The sequence below is a fragment of the Rhea pennata genome, chromosome 16 (genome assembly GCF_028389875.1).
Source record: "Rhea pennata isolate bPtePen1 chromosome 16, bPtePen1.pri, whole genome shotgun sequence".
NCBI classification, from domain to species: domain Eukaryota; kingdom Metazoa; phylum Chordata; class Aves; order Rheiformes; family Rheidae; genus Rhea; species Rhea pennata.
This window is the reverse complement of record NC_084678.1, coordinates 6,663,428-6,685,241: the sequence shown is the minus strand read 5'-3', so window position 1 is coordinate 6,685,241 and position 21,814 is coordinate 6,663,428.

The window sequence follows — 21,814 nt, the reverse complement described above, 5'->3', positions numbered from 1 at the left end:
TCCATGCCAATGAGAACCAAGATTTGGGTCTTACATTTCCTTCCAATTAGACTAAATTCAAGTACAGTTCCAGTCTGAAAAACCTTTTCAAGAGGTGACAGTGGGAGAGGGCGGGAGATGGGGAGGGGAAGCCTAAAGAATCAGCTTAGAAAAATGTGTGTGTGAATGCGTGTTAACATTTCTCATCTGGCTGGAGAGATGTCTTTATAACACAGAACAAGGCTTGCTGTAGCTGGTTCAGTAACCCTACCAGCTGCTACAGGCTTATTTCTACAAGCATGAGACTTTATCTAACTCTTTTTGAGATAATGGGAAAATTCCTTGGCTCCTATGCCCTTAAAAAAAAGCTTTTGAACTCATGCACAAGTTCATATGTGTGTGTGTACATTTATATATATATACACACACATATATCCTTGACTTGTGTTAATTATATCAATTTTTAATACCTTCGATCACACTAGCTGTTTTCCTCAGAGCTGATTTGTAAGTGAAATCTGAAACCCTAAAGGTTTTCTACTTGCTGGAAACCTGGGGCAGATTCAGGGTTTCAGGCGTTTTGAGAGAAATCTGGCCCTTGAACATGAACCAGGCAAGGAATCCCTGTGGACTCAGCAGCTCTCACTACTACCTGGCTGCAAGCAAAATTCCTTGGTATAACGGAGATCTGTGCTGCGAATTTAGTTCACCTTGAATCTGAAATGCCATGTGAAATAGGAGGGATGAAGAATTAAACTACGCTTTCTCCAAGTAGGAGGTTTTTCATCTGCAGTGAAAGTACAGAGGGGGTTGGCTCAGATTTAGAGATCTGGGGATTCTCGGAGGGGCCCCATGTCATGCCCAAAGCATTTTTAAGGAAATATTTCACACTGGAGAAAGATCTTGTGGTGTTTGTCAAGAGAGGAAAGAAGATAGCAGCAAGATAAATCTCTCATCCATGATGCAAAGCTCAGAGAATATGGAAAGCCTTGAATTGAGGGCAACTGACCACTTGCTATAGGTCTGGTGGTACATTCAATGTCCTTTTCTCTCTGCACCCATTGGCCTGGTGCCTGGTGTTTTACCTGCATACAAGGCGCTTCTGGTGGTCTCCACTGCGCAAGGGGGAAATTGGTTGGGTCTTTAGCCTTCAACAACAGGCAGCTCAGCAGAACAAGCACAAGGCTGGAACTCAGGAGAGCAGGATGAAGTCTCAACTTTGCCACTGACACAGGTGGCCTGAGCAGAGAATGCCGACCAGTGTGCTGCAGTGGGAGCTGCGAGCTAGACCAGGCTGTAGGAAACTACCTGATGGATGAAGAAAGCACAGCTGCCTGTAACACCTTGGCCTAAAGTCTTCCCCACGGCAATCAGCTCAGCTGGCTGGGGATGAGGCTAAATCAGAAATGATTACAGCCCTTCCTTCCCTCACCCCGCTGAGCTCACTAACTCCTCTGAGAGCACTGTGAACAGCTTTTTGCATTCAGGAGAGAGCAGAAACTGAAACTGCATCTAGCTAAAGAGGTCACCCAGGCAATTCAATGCTTTTTACACCATCCCTTTTGCATACTTGAGCAAAGATCATGCTCAATCTGACCTTTTGAGACATCTAGTTTAAAAATTCCCCGCCAGTACAGATCAAAACGACCTGTTATGAGAGCTACAAAGTAGCTCTAGAATCCACCTGTCAAGTTTGATCATGCTCTGAAAAGCCCAAATGTGCCCATCTCCTTAGAAACACAGATAAATTACTTTAGTCTTATCTATAGTTTTACAGTGACTGCTATTCTAATAGGATGAAGCGTGGTAATCAACTTTATAGAGCATATTTCCATGGCACACCAGTTATGTCATGCCTTGTTTACACAATTGGAATTAGGGATTAAGAGGTACACATACTGGGCAGGTCTCCAAAAATACTTTTACAGCCTGATTTACTGGCCAGCCCGTGCAGGACTTGGGAATCCTGCGTGTGCCCGGCTGCAATGAGGTTGTTCCTGGCTTCGGCACGTAGGACTCTCAGTAAACTGCAGCATTGCATGAGTCTGAAAAAATGTCAGTGACGGGGCCTGGCGGGTGGGTGCTGCGTGTCGCCACAGGAGCTCCAGCAGGGTGGGGTGCACAGCACAACTGTTGCTGCTCCTCTGATGTCTGCTTTTCTCCAGACACTTCTTCAGTTCCTGATTAGTGCCTAGACACTTGCTGAAAGTTATGCTGGACATCTGTAAGCAAGTGACCAAGAAACAGTGCTTGCAAAGTTTGCTTAGACTAAACAAGTGAGGTGGCTTCACACTGAATTTATCTCCAAAATAAGTCATACTAATAGCAATAAGACAGTTTAATCTGCTGTAGTGTGAGAGGAGGCCAGTCAATAACCAGGGCTCTTAGTGTGGGGGAGCATACACTAAAGCAAAGCTGTCAAGTCCTGTTTTGTTACTGACACCAAGAGAAACACAAACAAATATAAATATGACTCAAAGACTTGACAGTGAAGTTAATTTTTCGCAGAATTACCAATTTTATTACTGGGAATGAAATTCATTGCCTTGGAGTTTTAAACAACTTTGTAGATCTGAGACAAGGATGGCAGAGAGAGACTCTTCTGTTGGACCAACTGGTGCAGTAGAATAGAAAAGACAAGTTTTTCATCACACAGGGGAAGAAGAGAGATTTATGAATCAAAAAAATTACCCTTTCTTTCTAACTGTATGACAGTCTTACAGGAGAGCTTTTCTCTCTACTAACCTGCTTTGATTGTTTTCTTAAATGTCATAACTTCATTAAGATGAGTTGTAACTTGACTGTGTCCTTTTAAGATATAAGCCATAAAAATACTTAAGAAGAAGATACAGGAAGAGTTTTTAATCTTAAATAAAATATGTTGTTTATGCTGGGAGAAAATGAAGGGTTGACCATATTCTTTGCCCACTTGCAACATTCATCGGTGAGGATTAGGCCATCCCTTGCTAAATATGAAACGAGCCTGGTTGCATTTCACCTGTACGTATGCAAATCCAGAGGTTTTCTGGCATAATACGGGGCTGGATGAGAAAAGAATCTGACTGAAGGATATGAAGAGAGGCATATTGCTCAGTGAGGCATGACTAGGAAAAGTGTTTCAGATTTGGACAAGTTTGGATGACAAAAAGCCATGAGATGTGATCTGAACACTTCCACTCTCTGCTTACTTCTTCTTAGAGAAGATGCGAGAAGAAAGGGAAGCCCAAGCAGCTTTGGTGCAGAGCCCAACCATGTCAGCCAGCTCCTCCAGCACTGGAAGTGGGCACAGGAGCTGAGATACCTTGTGGAGATGCACAGTCCCATGGCATTCATGGCTCCAGCAGCCAACAGCCGCTACCCGTCTTCAGCCGGCACTTAAGTACTTCTTAGCTCAAGCTAGGAACTGTACAGATTTTTCTTCGTTCTTCAGAAGAACTAGTTAGACTGGGCAATAACATTTTAGTTTGCTATTGCTAATCTGTTAGAAGTATATAAGTGTTAAGTTTACTGGGGGAAGCTAATCTGTGTAGTTTTAGTCCATTTAGCAGTACCGTCTGTGGCCAGCTTTATCTCTTGTGCGAGAGACTTCACAGCTTGCATAAAAAAGACATAAATAGTCTCTTTTAAAAGCTGTTGGAAGAACAGTAGATTTATAGGTTTTATTACCAAAACAGGATTAGGATGACACTCTAGTACAGCCTCTGGTCTAACATAAGCAATTCCTGAACTGATGCCCACATCTTGCAGTTGCGGTAGAGTGTGTTTTATGTTTTTTAAAGCACATCCAATCTTGAACCCATTGATTCATTCCATAACAAAATATTTTTCTTATTGTCCTCAGCTGGCAGGAGTTAATTGCTCCCTCTTGTGAGCTGTGAATGTTGCTGTGCTGTTCCACCTGGCATCTCTGCTTTTGTTTGTTAATTAGGTATTAATTGCCAGGGCTGATGGGGATTTGTAGGTGAAAAGAGCATGTGCATACTGGCCCAATGCAAAGGTGATAAAAGGGGTTGAGCAGAGTAACAGCAGACTTCGCAGCAACACTAGTATATATATACCAAACGGTGATATTCAGGGAGCCACTGAGCAAGGTGAAGAAGAGATTTTGGGTACTGAGCTCTCTGAATGGGGCAGCTCAGATCAGTTACTGCTAGTTAACAGAATATAGTATTAAGGAAGAGGGAGAGAGATGATTAATTAGAGATTTTCACGTTTTTGAATTAAAAACTATGAAATAAAGTTATTTTGGGGAACAAGTGGAAAAGAAGTCCAAAGCTCTGAGGAAAGAACACTGAAAAACAAGGTATTTTAAAGGATATAAATAGTTCTTTTAAGATGTTTTCCCCAAAAGCTTTTATGGAATCAAATCATTAAGCTAGAATTATCCCAATCATTTCTGATTGAAGAATATATTGAAAACATATAAAGAGAAAGCCACAGTTTGGTAAATGGACAAGACTAAGCTAACTGCCTGACTTATAGGGTATAGGGCAAAGGCTGTTACTTAGAAACTCCTTGGGGAAAATAGAAATGTAGAGATATTCACCTGCAGGTGGCAAGGCTTATCATGAGACACTAAGTGTGAGCAGGAAGGACTGGTGTGGGGGCTACAGACCCCTAATTTACCTTTCTCCTTGATAGGTGGATTTGCCAGCATTATCTGCTATGGGAACTTTGAAGAAGTCTAAAAACTGGGTTCCCAGAACGATGAAGAGGTCAAAAGAAGGTGGAAAATGAGACGAGGAGGAGATTTTTAGAGGATAGCTTGACAATTTCCTGTTCGAAGGATTATTTTTAAAGCCTTTGTGCTTTTGTTGTGCTGCCAGCGATGTGCTAGGATCCAGGAGCCTTGCGCAGACTTTTAAATGATTTTAAGTCTGCTAAATAAATACGTAAATATTATTCCTGGTATGCTGGCTCATGCAAGGCTATTCCTTACTCCTCCAGCAGTCTTGTTAAGTCATAGGCTTTTCTTTGCAAAACTCGAGCTCTTTTTCCTTACCTCATTCTGCCAGTGCTGCTCTAAATGCTCTTCTTTGTGCTCGCTTAGGCTCTCAGTTTGAACTAGCTGACCTCAGCAGGTTGAACAGTGAGAGGAACTCAGGTGCCAGCTTTTATTGGCATTTCTATCAGTCATATCAACCTACTGTATCAGGACAATGTGCTTTTCCTACCCTTGGCACCCCTATTTACATTGCTTCCCAAGGTTATCAGGAGAATATGCAGTATCTGTGATCTATACAATCATCACAAAGTCATCGGGACAAACTAAAAACATGGATTATTCTTAAAAAGAGGTATTCTGTAAGCTGTACTAGAGTTGTAGATTTTGGCCTCTGCCACAGACTCCAAAGCCTAGATCCTGGGCAATAAGTATGTTGGCATCTGGACCTGAGAAACAAAATCTAGATATGCAGATCTTAAATTGTTCGCTATCTCTGTTTTTACATTTATTCCGTTCTGTATCACATGGGCTTGGGAGAACAGGCCAGTTACACCAATCAGTGTTGTTGTGAATTGTGGGCAGCAGGAGCAGCAAAGCATCTGGACAAAGCAGTGCATACCTGTGCTTTGCCTAACGTGTTACTTTCCCATTCTCTTCTCCCTTTTTAATCTATACCTTCTCTAGATGGCTTTTCTCTCTTGTTGAGCCTGCTGGTTTGTGCCTGTCCCTCTACGTTCACCTTACAAATGCTTTTCTCTGATTATGTGCATAAAAAGGGAACTTCCCAATCTTTATGCAAGCAATGGCATATCTCCCTGAGTATTAATGTTTGTGGAGCAGAGATAGTGATGGACTCCTGCGTTTTAGAAATGTTGATTTTTTTTTAAAGGATTCTTTTTCCTGTGAATTGGTACTTTCAGTCTGATAGCACTGCAATGTCAATAGTGAATCTATAAGACTTTTTGCTCTCTTAGCTCATGTAACTGTGTGCTAGACAACACTTGGAAGTGGTTTAAGCATCATCTGAGGATGTGCAGGCTGCCCAGAGAGGTGTATTTGCCAAGGCGATGGTGGTGAGGGCTTCCGGATGAAGCTGGATCCCAGCAAGCAAATATTCACTTGGCTATTTTCAAAGTCCTTCAAGCTGCCTCGTTGCTAAGAGATGTTTTTAAACTCTTAACAAATGATTATAGAAGGGCAATATATAGCCCAGTGGGTTCATGTTTGTGTGTTCGGCTTTCATAAAGCATTTAATTATCTGTAGGTGACTGTTCTGTCTTGGCTGAAGAGGGTGCTGATTTGGACTGTGAGATTTCTGTTGGCTAGATTCATACGTTATGATTATTTTTTTCAATAGTTTTATTGCAATAGTGATAAACCACAGACATTCTTCTTATAAACAGCAGGAAACTTTGAACCTTTCAAGCACTCATTGAACTGTGGTGAACTTGTTAAGTTATATAAAACTCAGTGAGAAAGCAAAGTGCAAAGTACTGCCTGCCTTGCATTACTCACAGGTCTATGCATGTGGCCTCAGAGCAATGTTCCTGGTTTACCAGAGAGCAAGAGAAAAGTATTGGGCAATATGCAGGGTAGATAGTGGCACCTTCTTGTCTGTTCCCAGTGGGAATCTGCTCCTGTTAACCACAGTGATTTCTGAGGAAGAGGTTTTCGGGGTCTTTGACAAATGTTTGTTGCTGAAGGAGTGTAATACAGGTTCAGTGCTTGATTCACCTGTTCTTCACTCTGCCTTTCCTCCAACACCATCAGCTTTTCCCCAGCATGATGTCCATCCAGTCCAGTACAGAGGCTTCCAAGGGCTAAAGTAGCTCAGAGAACACTTTCTCCCATCTGTTTCTTTGCTGTGCCAGTCAAAATTAGTTCTTTGGAGATGGAGTGACAGGGAAAAATCAAAAAGGAAAGCCTTTGTTGGATTTATAGTGCTAGCAGGTAGGAAGTGCTCTACCTTGCTCCTCTTCCTCTCAAGACGTTTCTAGAAATAGGAAAGATCTCAAACTGACTTCAGGCCAGTTTGTTTTTGAACTAATCTGTAGCTCACGGCATCTGAGTATCATGTTCAACACCCAAAAGAGAGAAGAGACACAGAGGCCTCACAGGAACGTACTTTGTGACTTGTTTATCTTCACATCATATAACTTGGGACCCTGTGGAAAGCCTGTAGCTGTGAGACAGCCAAGTGAGCTGGGCTATGGATGCCAGAATAATGCAAAACGTAATGCTAAAATTATCATGGACAGCAGCGCAGATGGTAGCTATATTGTGCCTAAGTGTTAGAAAAAGACACCAGAGATGGTTCAAACTGACTCAGTGTGACTGTAGGCTGTAAACTGGCATGACAATGACCAAAGAAACTTATAATAGAAGTATGAGAAAAACTTAAATTATTATAAATGTAAGCAAGACTGTTCTGCCAAGGGGGAAAAAATCAAGAGACATTTTATACAAGATGCAAATGATGTATTTATTCCAGAAGACATTTTGCTCTTGAAAACAAAAAGGACACTTTCCCACATGTTAACTAAAAACTCCTTTGGAGGAGAAAGTGTTTGGCTACTACCAAAAGCCAAGGAAAGACAACCTCTGTGAGCCAACACTGTTTTTCCTACCTCTTCCCTCTGGCCCTGTCCAAGCGCAGTGTGAAAGTCATTTTTTTAGGACTTGGGAGGCTTGCTTGAAAAGCAATGTGCTCCTTTTTCTGCGATGTTTGCTTACAAGTGCACTCCTAAAGATCAGGAAAATTCAGTGCTTAGTTAATGCCTTGCTTGAAAAGACTATTTGAAATTCCTGTGTACATACTTCTATGCTCAGGTATTGGTTTCAGTATATTTTTGTTTATGTTAGCAATTTATTGATTTTTTTTTTACTCTGTTAGCATTTTATGATACCCAGATCTCTCCCTTGCTGTCAAAACATGATGGTTACTAAATGATTCTAATATTCTCTCCTTTTATTGCCAGACATGCTTTTAGAATAACCTGGCTATGTGAAAAGTAATTCCTTTATTCTCTTACTGTACTGTGCTTCAAGAAGTGGGAGGAAGACGAGGTGGTAAGTTTTGGGCTCCATAAAGAAAGAAAAATTATTCATTAACACATTCCTCTTCTGGAAGAACACTCTCTTGGCTTATCCAAGCATGGATTTAGGCTTTTGAGATATTGGACACCACCTGGTTCCTTGCAGGGTGTGCATCACTTCTTAGTACAGTTGCTGCATATAAAGAGTCTTTTGCAGTCGAGTTGGTGAAGTCCCTGCCAACAGTGTCAAGGAGCTTGTCATGTAGATGGGAAATCTGGTCTTTGAGAGTTGTGTCAGAAGGAGGGACACACACCTTGGTCTTGTCTTTAGGACAAGGGGTGGGGTTTTTCTGACCGGGTGTAGATAGCAAGAATGAACACAGCTACATCTCAGCTAGTTGTTGTGGGTTTCTTGTACAGTCAGTGAAAATCTAGGTAATATAGCTAGTGAAGTGCTGAGGGAAATTCATATTGCCTTAAAATAGATGTTAAAAGAAATGGAGACACTGAATTGGACATCTTGTGCCAGGTGATGTGAATCTCACCCCATGAAATTAATGATAGTCACAGCTTGATCTTTGAAGAGCCTTGCTGAAATACTGAGGGGAGTTTGAGGGTGTGAACATGTAGTTTCAATAGCTGCTGCTTTTCTCTCTGCCTCAAACTCTGCATTAGAAACGGGGATTTTGTTTGCACAATACAACCAAAACCACCTTCCTAATGAAGTCATAGTGAACCAGTCTCTTCCACACAGAGATTTTTTATGCATAAACGCAAACTCACAAAAAAATGTGCGCACTGAGGCCAAAAAGTAAAGCAATGCCATTCTTAGGCTCTGGAGCTTGGGTTTGAAAAGACTGTAGGACAGTAATTTTGTTGTCTCTAAATCTTTCTGTCCTAGATACCAGGAAAAAAAAATTAGAAGCAAAGGCAAATGTTCACTACTTGTATGGTTCTCCCATTGTGTATTTTCTCCCATTTTACTCAGCTGTGCAACAACCAGAGGAAGAAGTGTCAAGGAGAGTGAACACATGACTGGGAGTGTAACAAGGTATCTCCTAATTCTTGGGCCCATCAGCATTTTGGGGAGCAGACCAGGAAGGTTCAGCCTGATTTAGTTGGTCAAGGGAAATCCGACTTAGCTTTGCAACATAGTTAACAGAGACACATTTCCCAGCATTAGGTTATGAAAGCTGCTAAGGCTGAAGTGGGAGGCAGCAGACTGACTGCAAGTCATTTTGTATCTGCATGAAAATGGAGTTCAAAACATTCCCTCTAGAGTGGTATCCAATACCAAAATTGGATTTGGGAACTCAGAGTACATGAATATTTGTGCTGTCAATAAGAGTTATCTGTATACAAAACCCTTTCCTTGTCTGCTTTCTCTACCATGCTTCCTTCTTAATTCATTTTCAGTCTTTAATGTACTGTTGTGTAGCATCCTCTCCCATTAGGCCCTGTAATGTGCTCCGATTGCCTTCAGCTTGACTGCACTTAATAGCCAGCGTAAATAGAACTTAGTGTAGCATGCACTAACATCTCTATCCATTGTCCGGAGATTAAATACATGCCACAAATGGTTTACGCATCATCAGCCTCGAGCCCTCGTTTCATAGCTCCCAACCAAAAGAGGATATTAAATTAATTTGCAGGTTGCTTTAGCAAAGCCTAACAAAAAGAGGGGAAAAAAATCCTGAGGGTCATTATGCATATAATATCCATCAATCAAAAAAGAGGGGTGGAAAATGATAATAGCAGGTCATTATAAGAGGACAGGTGCACACATATTTAGCTCCGTCTCTAGTTCAGGTCAAAGCTTAATGATGTTAACTGGAGAGGAATGCGGGCTATGTGAACAGTGTGTATGTGTAAGGAAGAGGCAAAAGGGCAGCAGTGTGTCAGGACAGCATAGTCTCTTCCAGATCTTCATGTTTAACCCTTTACCCTGCCTGGGCAGAGCTACTGAGTGACACTGAGCTTATAAGAGAAAGGAAGAAAAAGAGCAAAGTAGAAGTCTAAAAGGAGGAGTAGGATTTCTGCATCTCTCTTCCTTAGAGCAGTTTGTCCCGTTGAAAGCACAGAGGGAAATGGAACTGGTCTACAGCAGTGCAAAATGAAATTGCACAGTGCCAAAGTCCAGATTTGTAGCATTTGGGCATATTAGTTATCAAAAACATGAGTTTTGTTAAACACAAAAATTCAAGATGCTCTGCACTGAAAGGGAGAAAGGAGACCTGTGTTCAGGAGAGGACACTGGCTAACACCGAGGGACGAACAATGACCTTTGTGAGGGCTAGGACAGAGATAACTAACTAGTGAAATGAAGGCAACACTGCATCTTACCTACTAAATAAAATTAGGAATAAGACTGAATTAAGCAGTGAGCTATATCTTTGAAGTGAATAGACTCTGCCTAAGTTGAGAGTGCAGGACTGCATCTTTTTTTTTTTTTTTTTTTTTTTTTTTTGTTGTTGTTGTCAAAGGAAACACTACCAGAGTGCAGATGGCAGGATCTGACACACATGTGCCATCCTTACTTCCAATCTACCCCTTTGATTATGACCAGTGGGACAACTATTAAAAAGGAAAATATTGTAGTCATATTTATGTGCTCCTCACAACAACCAAAAGGAAAGACACTTGCAGTTAAAGCACCAGGCTGAAAATTAGGCTGCTTTGATTTGGTTTGTGGCTTTGCAAATCATTTCTCCTTATGCCTTAAGTTTTAAAGCAATCCACAGAGGTGAAGGAAAATATCAATGATTGTCACATAGTTTCAGATTCCAGCTTCGAGACTTGCGAAGTTTTGTGAATGCATAATAAATCACTACATTGCTTTTGGATGGGGCTCAAATAAGTGATGAGGCTCAGTAGGACATGCCTTTCTTTCCTAGAAAAGTGTGTTTCCAAGTCCTACGCTCTGTGGTCTTCATGAGGAAACAACCCAAATCCTTTTCCAGGCCAACAATTACACACCTTGATTGTTATGTATCCTTCTTCTGAAGCCCGCAGTAAGTACCACTGAAACACGGAGAAATTATATACTGGGAACTAGAGTAATTAAGTGAGGAAATATCCTTTGCCACAGGAGTTTAAGTACTCAAGGACTGCTGTCAGAGAAATTGTGAATGTATAGTCTGTCAGCTGAAATTTTAAATGCTGTTACTCCATGCCAATTTACACAAGCTGGGGCTATCCATCATGAAGTAAAAAAAAAAAAAAAAAGAGGAAGAAAAAAAAAGAAAAGCAAAATAGCAGAGTCTGGCCATGTTATCACTTAGCATGGGTTCATTAGAAGTTGTGGGGAGCAAATTGGCTAGATAAGACAGATGCAACTTCAAATTGATTACTTATTTGTAAGGGCAGCAAATTGGCCTGGACCAAGAACATCTGAATAAAAAAGATCATTTATCTGGAAATGAAAAGAACTCTTTGGGGAGGTGTTTGTTCTTGCTGGAATGACCCATGCTGACTGTCACGGACACAGAGAGTGCCATTTCCCCAAAGTCTCTCTGAGGTCTGGTTGCCTAGTGGTCAGGTGCCAAGCTTGCTTTCAGATATGGTGGGCTGTATTCTGTCATGTTCTCCACCTTCTACTGTTCCTCCCTTCTTGCTAGTAAATAACAAAAGCTGCTTGTTTTGAGACTGAATGGTTAGGGAAAGGTGTGGATTTCATCCCGACCTGTTATATTGCAACTTTAACCAACTCCTGGTCTGCTTTTTATTTCAAACAGATGCTTAATCCATGTGTTCCTTGTGGCTGCCATGGGGGAGTGAGGGCTAGATAGGGAGGCGAGAGGCAATAGCCTGATGGGGCTGTGCTATGTCATGTGCTCCAGAACAATAGATGATCACTCTTAATTATGGCAGCCTGAATGAGCATTACTCTGCCAGTCCCTTTCCTCATGGTATCTGATCAATACAGCCTTAATTGCTGAAGAAAGGGAGTATCGTACACAATCACAGCACAATGGTTTAATCACTTGGACGCTTAAAGTTAATTTCAGGCAGTTCATTTTTCATTGACGCACTCACTCCACCAGACATGGCTTGTCTTCATGCATGCCCAGGTGCACATGTGCCCTCAGCTAAAGGTGGTTTATTAATAGCTTTCAGCAAGATTATTTGAGATAATTGAAAATGTGAGAAATGTTAACATCATGCATAAGCTTAGAAGGGTTTTATTGGGGGGGGGGGAATGCTGTAAGTGTTTGTTGAGTCATTTCTAGAGGGAAGAAGTAAAAAAGTCTCCTTTGGGCTATCTTCTTTAGTGCCTTTGTGTTGACCTCTGCAGACACTCTGCAGGTCTGTAGGTTTAGTGAACAGGTGGTGTGGCAAGATTTGAAACCCCATTAACACTAATAGAGGGAATTCATCTGTCCTTTCAGTAGCAATGAACCCTCTTCAGCTTTCAGGGTTGTTCAGGCTTATGGGCAGTAGCTCCATGGGATCCTTTTTGTGATAGGCAGAGCTTATCTACATGCGAAGGTGGTGTCTGGAGCCAATGTGATCCTCAGCCAAAAATAAGGGCAGATCTGGCCCACCACCCACAATATTTCCGGTATTTGCAGATCTGTGGCTTCAGGTTAACTCACACTTTGCAGATGAGGGCCTAGTATAGCATTTTAATCCAGTTATAATATTGTACAGTAGGACCAGATGGAAACCTCAAAGCTGGGACTCCTCTAGCAGCTGAGAAGTTCTGACTGGCATAGCCAGAAAAGAGAAAATTTAAGTGTGTCTTCCTCCTGTAGAAAAACTGAGCATCACCAGAGGAAAAGGACAAATTTTCAAAAGCCGCTAGTGATGCTGACTGCCTCATTGTATGGCTGGAAAGGGAGAGAGAAGAAGGGGAGAGAGATGATTAGGGGTCTCATGGCAGTAAGAACCGAGGCACTAAAATTGGCTGCTGCTTTTGTAAAGCTTTAGAATGCTGCTGACTTGCAGTTGCCTCTGAAAACTCAGGTTAAGAAAACTGGATAGAATTGAATCATTGAATCATGACACAGGTCTAGTGGAGATCTGAGCCATCACATTGGCTCTGGAGTTAACTTAGCTATCTTTTATTTTGTTTTTTTACGAGTCTGTCACAGTAAGATGTTGTCCTTCACTCAGTGAAGGGCAAACACTATATTAGTGGGAGCTCTGAGGTGCTCATCCCTACCTGGGTACTGAGCACTGGAGAATCTGGTCTCACCAGGGAAAATCAAGCTGATGTGGGTGCCCAGCTTGTAGAAAATGGCAGCAAGGGAGTCAATGCCATAGGAATGAAAGGGTAGATGAAGGATGAACAGCTGTTGTAAAAGCCATAAGAAAATCATTCACAGAGACAACAAAAATATCCTGTGAAGCATATCCCTGATGATGGGATGGAGTGCAATAGGGATGAGAAGCAGAGTGCTTAAAAATCTCACAGTTATTTTAATTACCCCCAACTTTGCTCTGTATTGATACCATTGACAAGTGGGACAAAGCATGGAGACACTCAGAAGTTACTGTGAATATTATATGGTCAGATAAAGATTAAATTCACAGAATACAGTGACATTTTTTTTTCTCTCAGAAAATTGCTTTTAGGAGAAAAATGGTATCCTGTGTTTTTGTTATTATTTACTGGCTCCTACACATCTGAAATTCCATACTCAGGTCCAGGTCCTTCTATGTCCAGTAGATCATTTTCCAAGATGAATTTTGGACAGTGTTAAAAAAAAAATCTGATAAGAGTGTCTTTCTTCTTTGATGAGTTCCTGCTCAAAATCTGAGAAAGATGATGAGGAATTCAGCATGAAGGATATGGACCAACAGAAAGGACTTGACAGAAGCACAGTCACTCCCTTTGTTGCAATGCTTTAGGCTAACCATTATTCACAGCCCTTTCCTCATATTGCATCTTTCATGATTTGCTTAAGCGATTTTAAATTGCTTTTGTGATTTCATTTAGCAGAGACCACAATAAAAGTGACCCTTGAGTCTACGAAATGAAGCAGCCTGCACAAAGGGATTGAAGGCCTCTGCAGCGGCTGTGAGGGGCAACGGTTCTGGGGCTGCATGCAGCATGTTTGCATGGGAAAGGGAAGGATAAAGGGCTCTTGGTAGCATGATGCAAGCAGAACATTGCTGCCAGTGGCTGCTCAGAAATGCTAATGTGAAATCCATCTCAGCCACCTCTTTGCTTGCATAGATGAAAGGAAGAGCTTTCCCAGACAATCCATAGTTTGCTCCCCAGCCAGATTTTTGTGTTTGAAAAATGAGTTTTTTTCACAATGCTTTTCTAGGTGAGAGAGGCAGCACGCAAATTGCACTGGAGCATCAAGCGCATTTACCAAAGGTTTATTTTAGCAAAGCTCCTAAACAAATCAAAATATTCAAGCCTGTGCTTATGATCAGGAGAGCAACTGGATCTCTCTTTCCAGATGCCATCAGAAGCATAAATCTTGTGCTGCAGCCTGCTCCAAGACAATTCAGAGACTGCAGAGCATTGGGGGTCGGATATGTGTTTGATGCAATGTTTGTGTCAGCAGAAATCTTTGGGAATGAGAGAGGGGAAAGAGGATGTATTGCTGCAAAAAATGTTCTAATCTGTCCCTGCAGAAGCTGCTGAGAAAGGAAGACAGAGAGCGAAACAGGCTTTGGACCTCATTTTTCAGACTATGTTTTATAAGTAGCCAGTGCCCAGCTGCTTGAGAAGAGAGTTTGAGCCTCTTTATTCTGATACCCTGCCAGGGCCACCCCCAAACCTTCTAGCCAGTTACACTGATAGCTCTTGATAACACTTTTTGACTGCACAGAAATACAGTTGAGATTATTCCAGAGCAAAATAAAGCTCAAATGAAACAAATCTCAGGAAAGCTGTTGTATTTTTATACAGCTGCTTTGCTAGGATACTTTCAGCTGTGCCAGGGAGTAAATCAGCTCTTGGTAACTCCTGAACAGAGGAATCACAAGTGTGACCTCTGCTTTCTTACCAGAGGCTCCAAACCAGTCCACGGTGGCTGGCTTCCACTCTGAGACAAAAAGTTAAGCAGAACATACAGAGAAAATGATAAAAAAAAAAAAAAAAAAAGCCTATTTTCATGATATTTGGCTACTCTTTACTGTTGATGACCAGTGTTTTGGTGGTGTTAGACAGCTCCCAGGGGGAATAAAGGGCAGAATTTGAAGCACTTTATCAGTGACACCTCATTTAAGGTATTACTCGCTCTTCCCTCCACTGTGCAGAGAACCAGCCTCTGGAAAGCCCTGGGGAGGAGGCTGCCTGCAACACTCTCTGCTCTCCTGAACTTGCAAAACGAAAATTGCCCCCTGCAGAAAATACTGTATCTGGGCCAGCAGGCCGAATTTTATTCTAGCCATATAGCAGCTTTTGCCTGTGATCCAGGAGGAACCAGTGGTCATGCAGACGTATGGCAGTCTGAGCTGTTTCTTTGCAAAAACAACTGACCCCACCCTCTCTGCTTCATGCTTTCTAACACGAAGCAGTAAAAGAACCCAGAACAAACTTTTATAGTGGAGGAAAGGAGAAAGCAATAGGAAGCCGAGGCACTGGGAAAAATCTGATTTTGAGATTTTTGTCGCTGCAGTGGCACAATTTCCTACAATGCAGCTGTGTAATGAGTTTACATCTGTTAATGCCACATGTTGATCTGCTTTGCACAGATGTAAAGTCTCAATTTTTCTAATTAGCAACAACATGAAGTATATCTTAATTTTCTGTCCCCCTTCCCCCTAATAAACGTGATATTAACAAGGTTATATGCCTGCTTTCACGGCGTTTAATTGAATGAGCAGCACGATTGGGTTAGATCGCACCGTTCTTTTATAGGTGGGATCTGTCCAAATGGAGATACATCGATTCATTACACTAACCAGAAGGCACGGGACAGGAGGTGGGGACGGACACAGACCCCTCTTCTGTAGCTGCTGTAGTGGTCATAACCTGCATTAACTTGTGCATGTGATTCCTCAGATCTCTCTGAACCAGGTTGTGTGTGTATGCTGCACATGCATCTTTATTTCTCAGAGTGTATGTGTACAGGGAGGCCTGTAAAGCTAGCTCTGACCTGAGATTCAAATGCATTTCTGCTTCATGTCCATCAAGCCTTGCAGCACAGGCCATTTCACTCATGCAGCAGGGATGGGAGGGCATAGCCCAGGTCCAGGCAGGATAGAAGCAAGAAGTGCTAGAGACTAACAAAGAAGGGCATGAAAAGAAAAACGGTTGAGGAGAGATTAAGAGAGGCAGACATCCCCGCATCTCCATGACAGATCCTCAATGACAACCCCATCCAAAGCAAAACATCTTCATCCATGGCTGGCTGTGAAAGGGCACTTTGGGCACCACCTGCGGCCCACGAGCAGGAGCTGGATATCTTTGCCTGGGGTCCCCCCGTAATGATAGTATGGGGAAAAGGACGTGTGCGGGCAGAGGGAGGCGCGGAGCTCCCTGTCGCGGGAGCCAGCCCTCCTGGCCAGCCTTCATTCATATTCCACCTGACTGCGGGGGGAATTCCACGGGGACGCAAACAGCAATTACTTGTGTGATTTAATTGGCATTATCATTTTACTGGCTTGACAGAGATAAATCACTGTATTGGATAAGGCTGCAACTGTGACAGCAAAAGCAAAAGGAAAGACTTTCTCCTCCTCTCTGAGATAGGAGATGACTACCAGTGTATCTTAATAATTAGTGCTGTTATAATTAATCGGACTATTTGAGAGCCAGTCTAACAAACAAATGGAGGGCTTGATTGTTTGCTAATTGACAATTTGTTTCCAATATGGTATGACTTGCTTCTGCTTGTGAAAAAAAGAAAAAAGAAATTACAATTACCAGAGGGCTGGGCCTTAGCTCCACGGAGGACAAGCAACCATGCAAGAAGGAAAGGAGAATTTGCAAATATTAAATGTCCCAGGGATCCATTTGTGTTGACCATACACACACGAATTGTGATTTCTTCTATTTCTCTACTTTTCAAGCAGTTGAAAACAACTGTTGCTGCCTGTGTGGGTAGTTTTATGGAAAGGCAGAGTTTTCAGACCTTGGCCTTTGCACGCTGGTCATATTCCTGTATGTGATCCCTCAGTGGCTGCATTTCTTTCTTCCCTTGTCTCTCTTTTTCCTGTATTTACCCTCAGCTCTGAAGCGCAGCCTTGGGCTGCTCTGAAACTAGCCATCTGTTGCTTGCTGATGCTCAGGGTGCGAGTACAGCACGAGGTGACTGCACAGGGAAGTATGGCAATGTTCCCTTTGGGGACCCCAGTGCCTGGACGATCCTGTCTGAATGCCAGCTTCACTATGTGTGATGCTGTGGATATGCATAATTTGTCTATTCCTGCCTCCAGAGAAAGTACAGTGAAAGCAGCCAGAAGGTAGGAGAAAGGGGGTTGTTGTTCCCATAATATAAATGGGGGAAGCAGGACACACAAATTTTGCTGGCAAATTCTATATATGAGGCTTTCAGGCTTTGAAAGACTGTTAGAAGCCTGCTTTTTACAGGAGATTCCTTATTCCTCACTGGATTATAGCTTTTTTCTTTCTTTCATGCAAAAATGAATACCTCCAAGACCTCAGTGCATTAGTGCTCCCATGGCAGGTGCCTAAATCCCACGGGCTTCTGAACCCCCATTCATGCTGACCTGGAAGGGGCTTAGCATCACATTAGGAAGTTAATAATAATCACAAGTAGGGGAAGCTAAGCTCTGCAGGAAACCCTAAACTCTGGGTTCCCTAGAACTGGCCTTGACCATCAAACACACATGGATATATATTTGTGCAGCCTAGATAAAATCACTCTGGGGCCAGATTTTACTCCTAACACAATTCCTTCCTGTGGCAACAGAATTGTTGCTATAAATGAAGAGGATGCTAACAGCTCTGCCAAGTGGCAGTGTTTCCCCCTTTACCCTGTTTAAATGAGATATGAATAATTGATTTGCCTCCTGAATAATTAATTGGATATTCAATAATGAAAGTAATTGTTTGGCTCATTCCCCCACTGATAATCAAGCTAATCTTCTCCTTCAATATGTGGGCCATACGGATATGTAAAGTAGTGAGACAGTTTATAGGCCGATAATACAGCTAATGTGCTCAGTGCGAGGTCACCTTGTCCAAATATCCCAGCAAATCCCAGGGCCGCTCTCAGCTGGGTTATCTACTGTACAGGCAAGCTGAGCGCAGGGAAGGTTTTCTTCCCTTCTTTTTAATTGCTGAACATTTCCCACCAGGGAGGAGTCTTCTTTTACAGTTTAAACAAAAATCGTCAGATGCCACTTGTTCCAATTAATGCTTGCAACGAGGATGTTGTTTTCCTGCAGTCAATAGTAACGCAGATTAAAGAAAGCAAACGGCTCTCTGCATTCACAGGGCTGCTCACTTCTAGAACCGTCAGAGCTAAGCTCCTCAGAGAGGCTCCAGAGCCAGAGCTCTGCCTTTGCTACTAGCCTTACAAAAATGAAAATCAAACCTAAACATGTTAATGCTAGTTTTGCAGCTGCTGGATTTGTTTTTGAGTCTTTCCAACGTTGAAAGACTTGCAAAACCCAGGAGACTGAGCTGACACCTTTGTGGCTCAAAGCAGAAGTGCTATCTAGGGGCGAGCTCAGCATCCATAGTGGACTCTGCATGAAAGATACAATCCCAGGCTGTCCCAGAGGCACTTTTAGGCTCTCCATCTGAAGTCTGAGTGCATCCATTCATGAAATACAACTAGGGCAGAGTTATTGTGCCAGTTCTGCAGAGAAGGAACCGAGGTGCCAAGTGCTCACCCACACTCAAGACAGGGTTTCCATGGCAGGGCAGGCACTCAAACTCTCCTCCTTATGGGATCAAGGATGAATGACCAACCCTGGATTAGCCTCCTCACCATAGACTGGGATAGAACAGCAGCGTGATGCCATAGAATCAACCAGTGAGAACAAAGGTCCACATTGATGGGGACCAAGCAAGCCTTCGAGGATTTTAATGTTCACCACTAAGCTTGCAATTCTTGCCCCTTTCAGTGAGTCTGAGCCGGGCTGAGGCCTCAGTGAGTGTGGGGAATCAGGGGTTCTCCTGCCATGAGATGAGAAAAACACTTTAAAGTGCTTCATGACCCATCTTAGAGCCCAGTGACACCAGTGCTCATGGGTTAATCCTCTGCTACTGCCAAAGGACAGCAAGTGATAGAAAAGGCATTCAGGAAGCACCTTTGTGTGCTACCTGGGTTTCATTATGGGATTGTTTATAATGATATTGAGGGCTGAGAGAAGCTTGTTCCCACATTATTTTTTTGTTTAAAGAGCAGTCATACTAATGAGAAAACTTTTCAACTTCATTGTTGGTAGATGGAGCAGAAAAGGTAAGTTGAGATGCAGAGTGCAGCTAGCTGATGGCTGGGGCAGTCCAGCGCGAGAGGGAGAAATGGTTGGGTTGCTCTTGCCACCGAGATACCTCCTGAGGGATCAATGTCACACCTTCCCTCGGCACTGAATTTGCTCTTGGATGGCTTGATGTGAATTGCATGGAGTCCTTGTGCCTTGGAGAGATCTAGGTGCCACTGGAGATGACTCTCTAGAACTCTTCACAGAGGGCTTAGGGCCACCCATGGCAGCCAGCAGCTCTCCAGGCACTGAGGACATGTGGCTCAGCCTCAGAGTCTGCCCTATTTCTGCAGGGTCTCTCTAATTAAAATGCAAGTTTTCTATGAGAGACATTTGAAAGAAAAGGCTTTACCAGATTATGTTTATGTCATGGATAGGAGCTCTCAAAAGTCTTTGATTCTGGCCTGAGTCCATTCTGTGTAAGGCAGATTTCCACTGAGATTTCAACTTTCTCCCAGCAAAGGCACTTTCATCCTGACACCCAGGAGATTTAATCCTTTGCATGAAAGTGCCCTTGCTGGGGTTGTACAGAGTGAGGCGGTTCTAGAGACGGCTGCCTGGAGGACAGAAGATGAAGATGCAGTTTGAGAAGATGAAAGTGGTGAGCACCAGCATGTTGTATTTTGCCTTTAGCCTCTAAGATCCGAGGTGCCAAGTAGCTCTTGAGTCAGGGAGAGCCGTATGTGGGTAGTATGTCCTGGTGCTTCAAGGCTTGAACCTGGCCCTTTCCCAGCAGCAAGGTTGAATGAGCACAGTTACCTGCAGATAGATGCATTATTATAAATGTGAATGTAGGAATCATTTAAAATGAAAAAAAAAAGAAAAAAAAAAAAAGAAAGAAACAGTAGAGTGTTTCTGAAGAAGGATCTGTGCTAAATAATAGCACAATCTGTGAAACTCTCCACAGCAAAAGCTACTTGAATTTAGGTGCCTTTCATTTTAACGCATTTAATTTCTTTACGAGAGGTTTCATTTGAAAAAGGGGTAACACAGACAGGACTCAGAAAGATTCATCTTTAGCCAATTTATTCTGCAACAGATTTGTCATTTCATCAGCAATTTAAGCAGAGACACTTGATCGTGCATTCATTTATATTGCTGAGAGCTGCTTGGTTGTGGGTTACTTGCAGAAAGTGTGAGGATATATCACAGGTGCAAGGGGAAGGGGAACACCAGGAGTTTTCCTAAGAAACCTCTGCAAAGTTGACATTGTCCATGCAGAGAGGAAAACACCAGGAGTCCATCAGCTGGGCAAAGAAAACAAAACACAGCCTCATTTAAAGCTTTTTCCCACCACAGGCTAATTTGGCATGAAGACAGCAGCATCACCATTCCCTTCCCTCCATTCTCCAGGCTATTAAGGGGTTTGTGACCGAGTTCCCAAGATCAAAGCTGGGCTGTGATTTAATTGATGTATGGCTGCAGTGAGCTGCCGCGAGTGGAGCAGGAAGGGTGAGGGAGGGAGGCAGGGGCTCCGGGGAGGGAAGGGGAGAGTAGAGGATACATATCAACCCTGCAGGAAGAAATACTGCAGAGAGCTGCCCGCCTCTGAGAGGCGATCTCCCGGTTATTTATGCACACACATAAACGGTTTCATGCACCCCACTGAAATCTCTGTTATTTGTCAATGGGATCTCCCCCCTGTCTTGCTCTGCCTTAGCTAACATTTACAGTAAATCTGTTACACTGACCATTAAATCTGAGGTTGCCCTGAGCGATAGTTTCAATGGGTGTGTTGACAGCCCGAGTGTTAATAATGATGCAAACACTAACCTGTTTATTGATTTGCTTTTTGTACCCTTCATCCTAGCTCACTCCTTCTCACTCTCTGAGGAGAAATCCTAGAATTAGTAATCAGGTGACAGCTCAGAGCCCCCGTCTGTTCCCAGCAGTGTCATCCAACCCAAACTCCCGGAGATAAATTACAGGTGCCGTATTCTGCCTCTGCCAGCCATTCAATATACTGTTACTCAATGCAAGATGTAGTATTTGTCATTGGTGCCAGCAGACAGGAGAAAAAAAAAAAAACATTAACACAGACATGAAATGCTTTTAACTTTGACAAGAGAAGCATTGGAAAGTTTTAAATTTAGCCCCTCTGCTGAAGGCCACTGCCTATCCATTAAAGCAGTGTGTCAGCTGATGGCCGGGGCGGGGAGCAGCACCAGGACCAGGATGCTCAGAAGAAACCAAACATGAGCGTGGTGCTTCTTCATTCTCCTTGTCCTCCTCATCCTCCTACTTCTGCTTACAACAATTCCATTCAGGAGCACGAATTTGGTGAAGGGTTTGTTGGGTTCCCGTGAACAAACTGATCTATTGATGAGCCCAGATCCTTAGACGTGAAGCTGGAGATGGGAGATAGTGGATCTGCAGAGCAGCAGCTCAGCCTTGTGGAGGCAGCCCTGCTGCTGAGGATCAAGGTGAACAGGGTCCCTACATTGGTGTTTGGCCATGCCTGGGGCAGCCAAATCAGCTCAATAGACTTTCACAA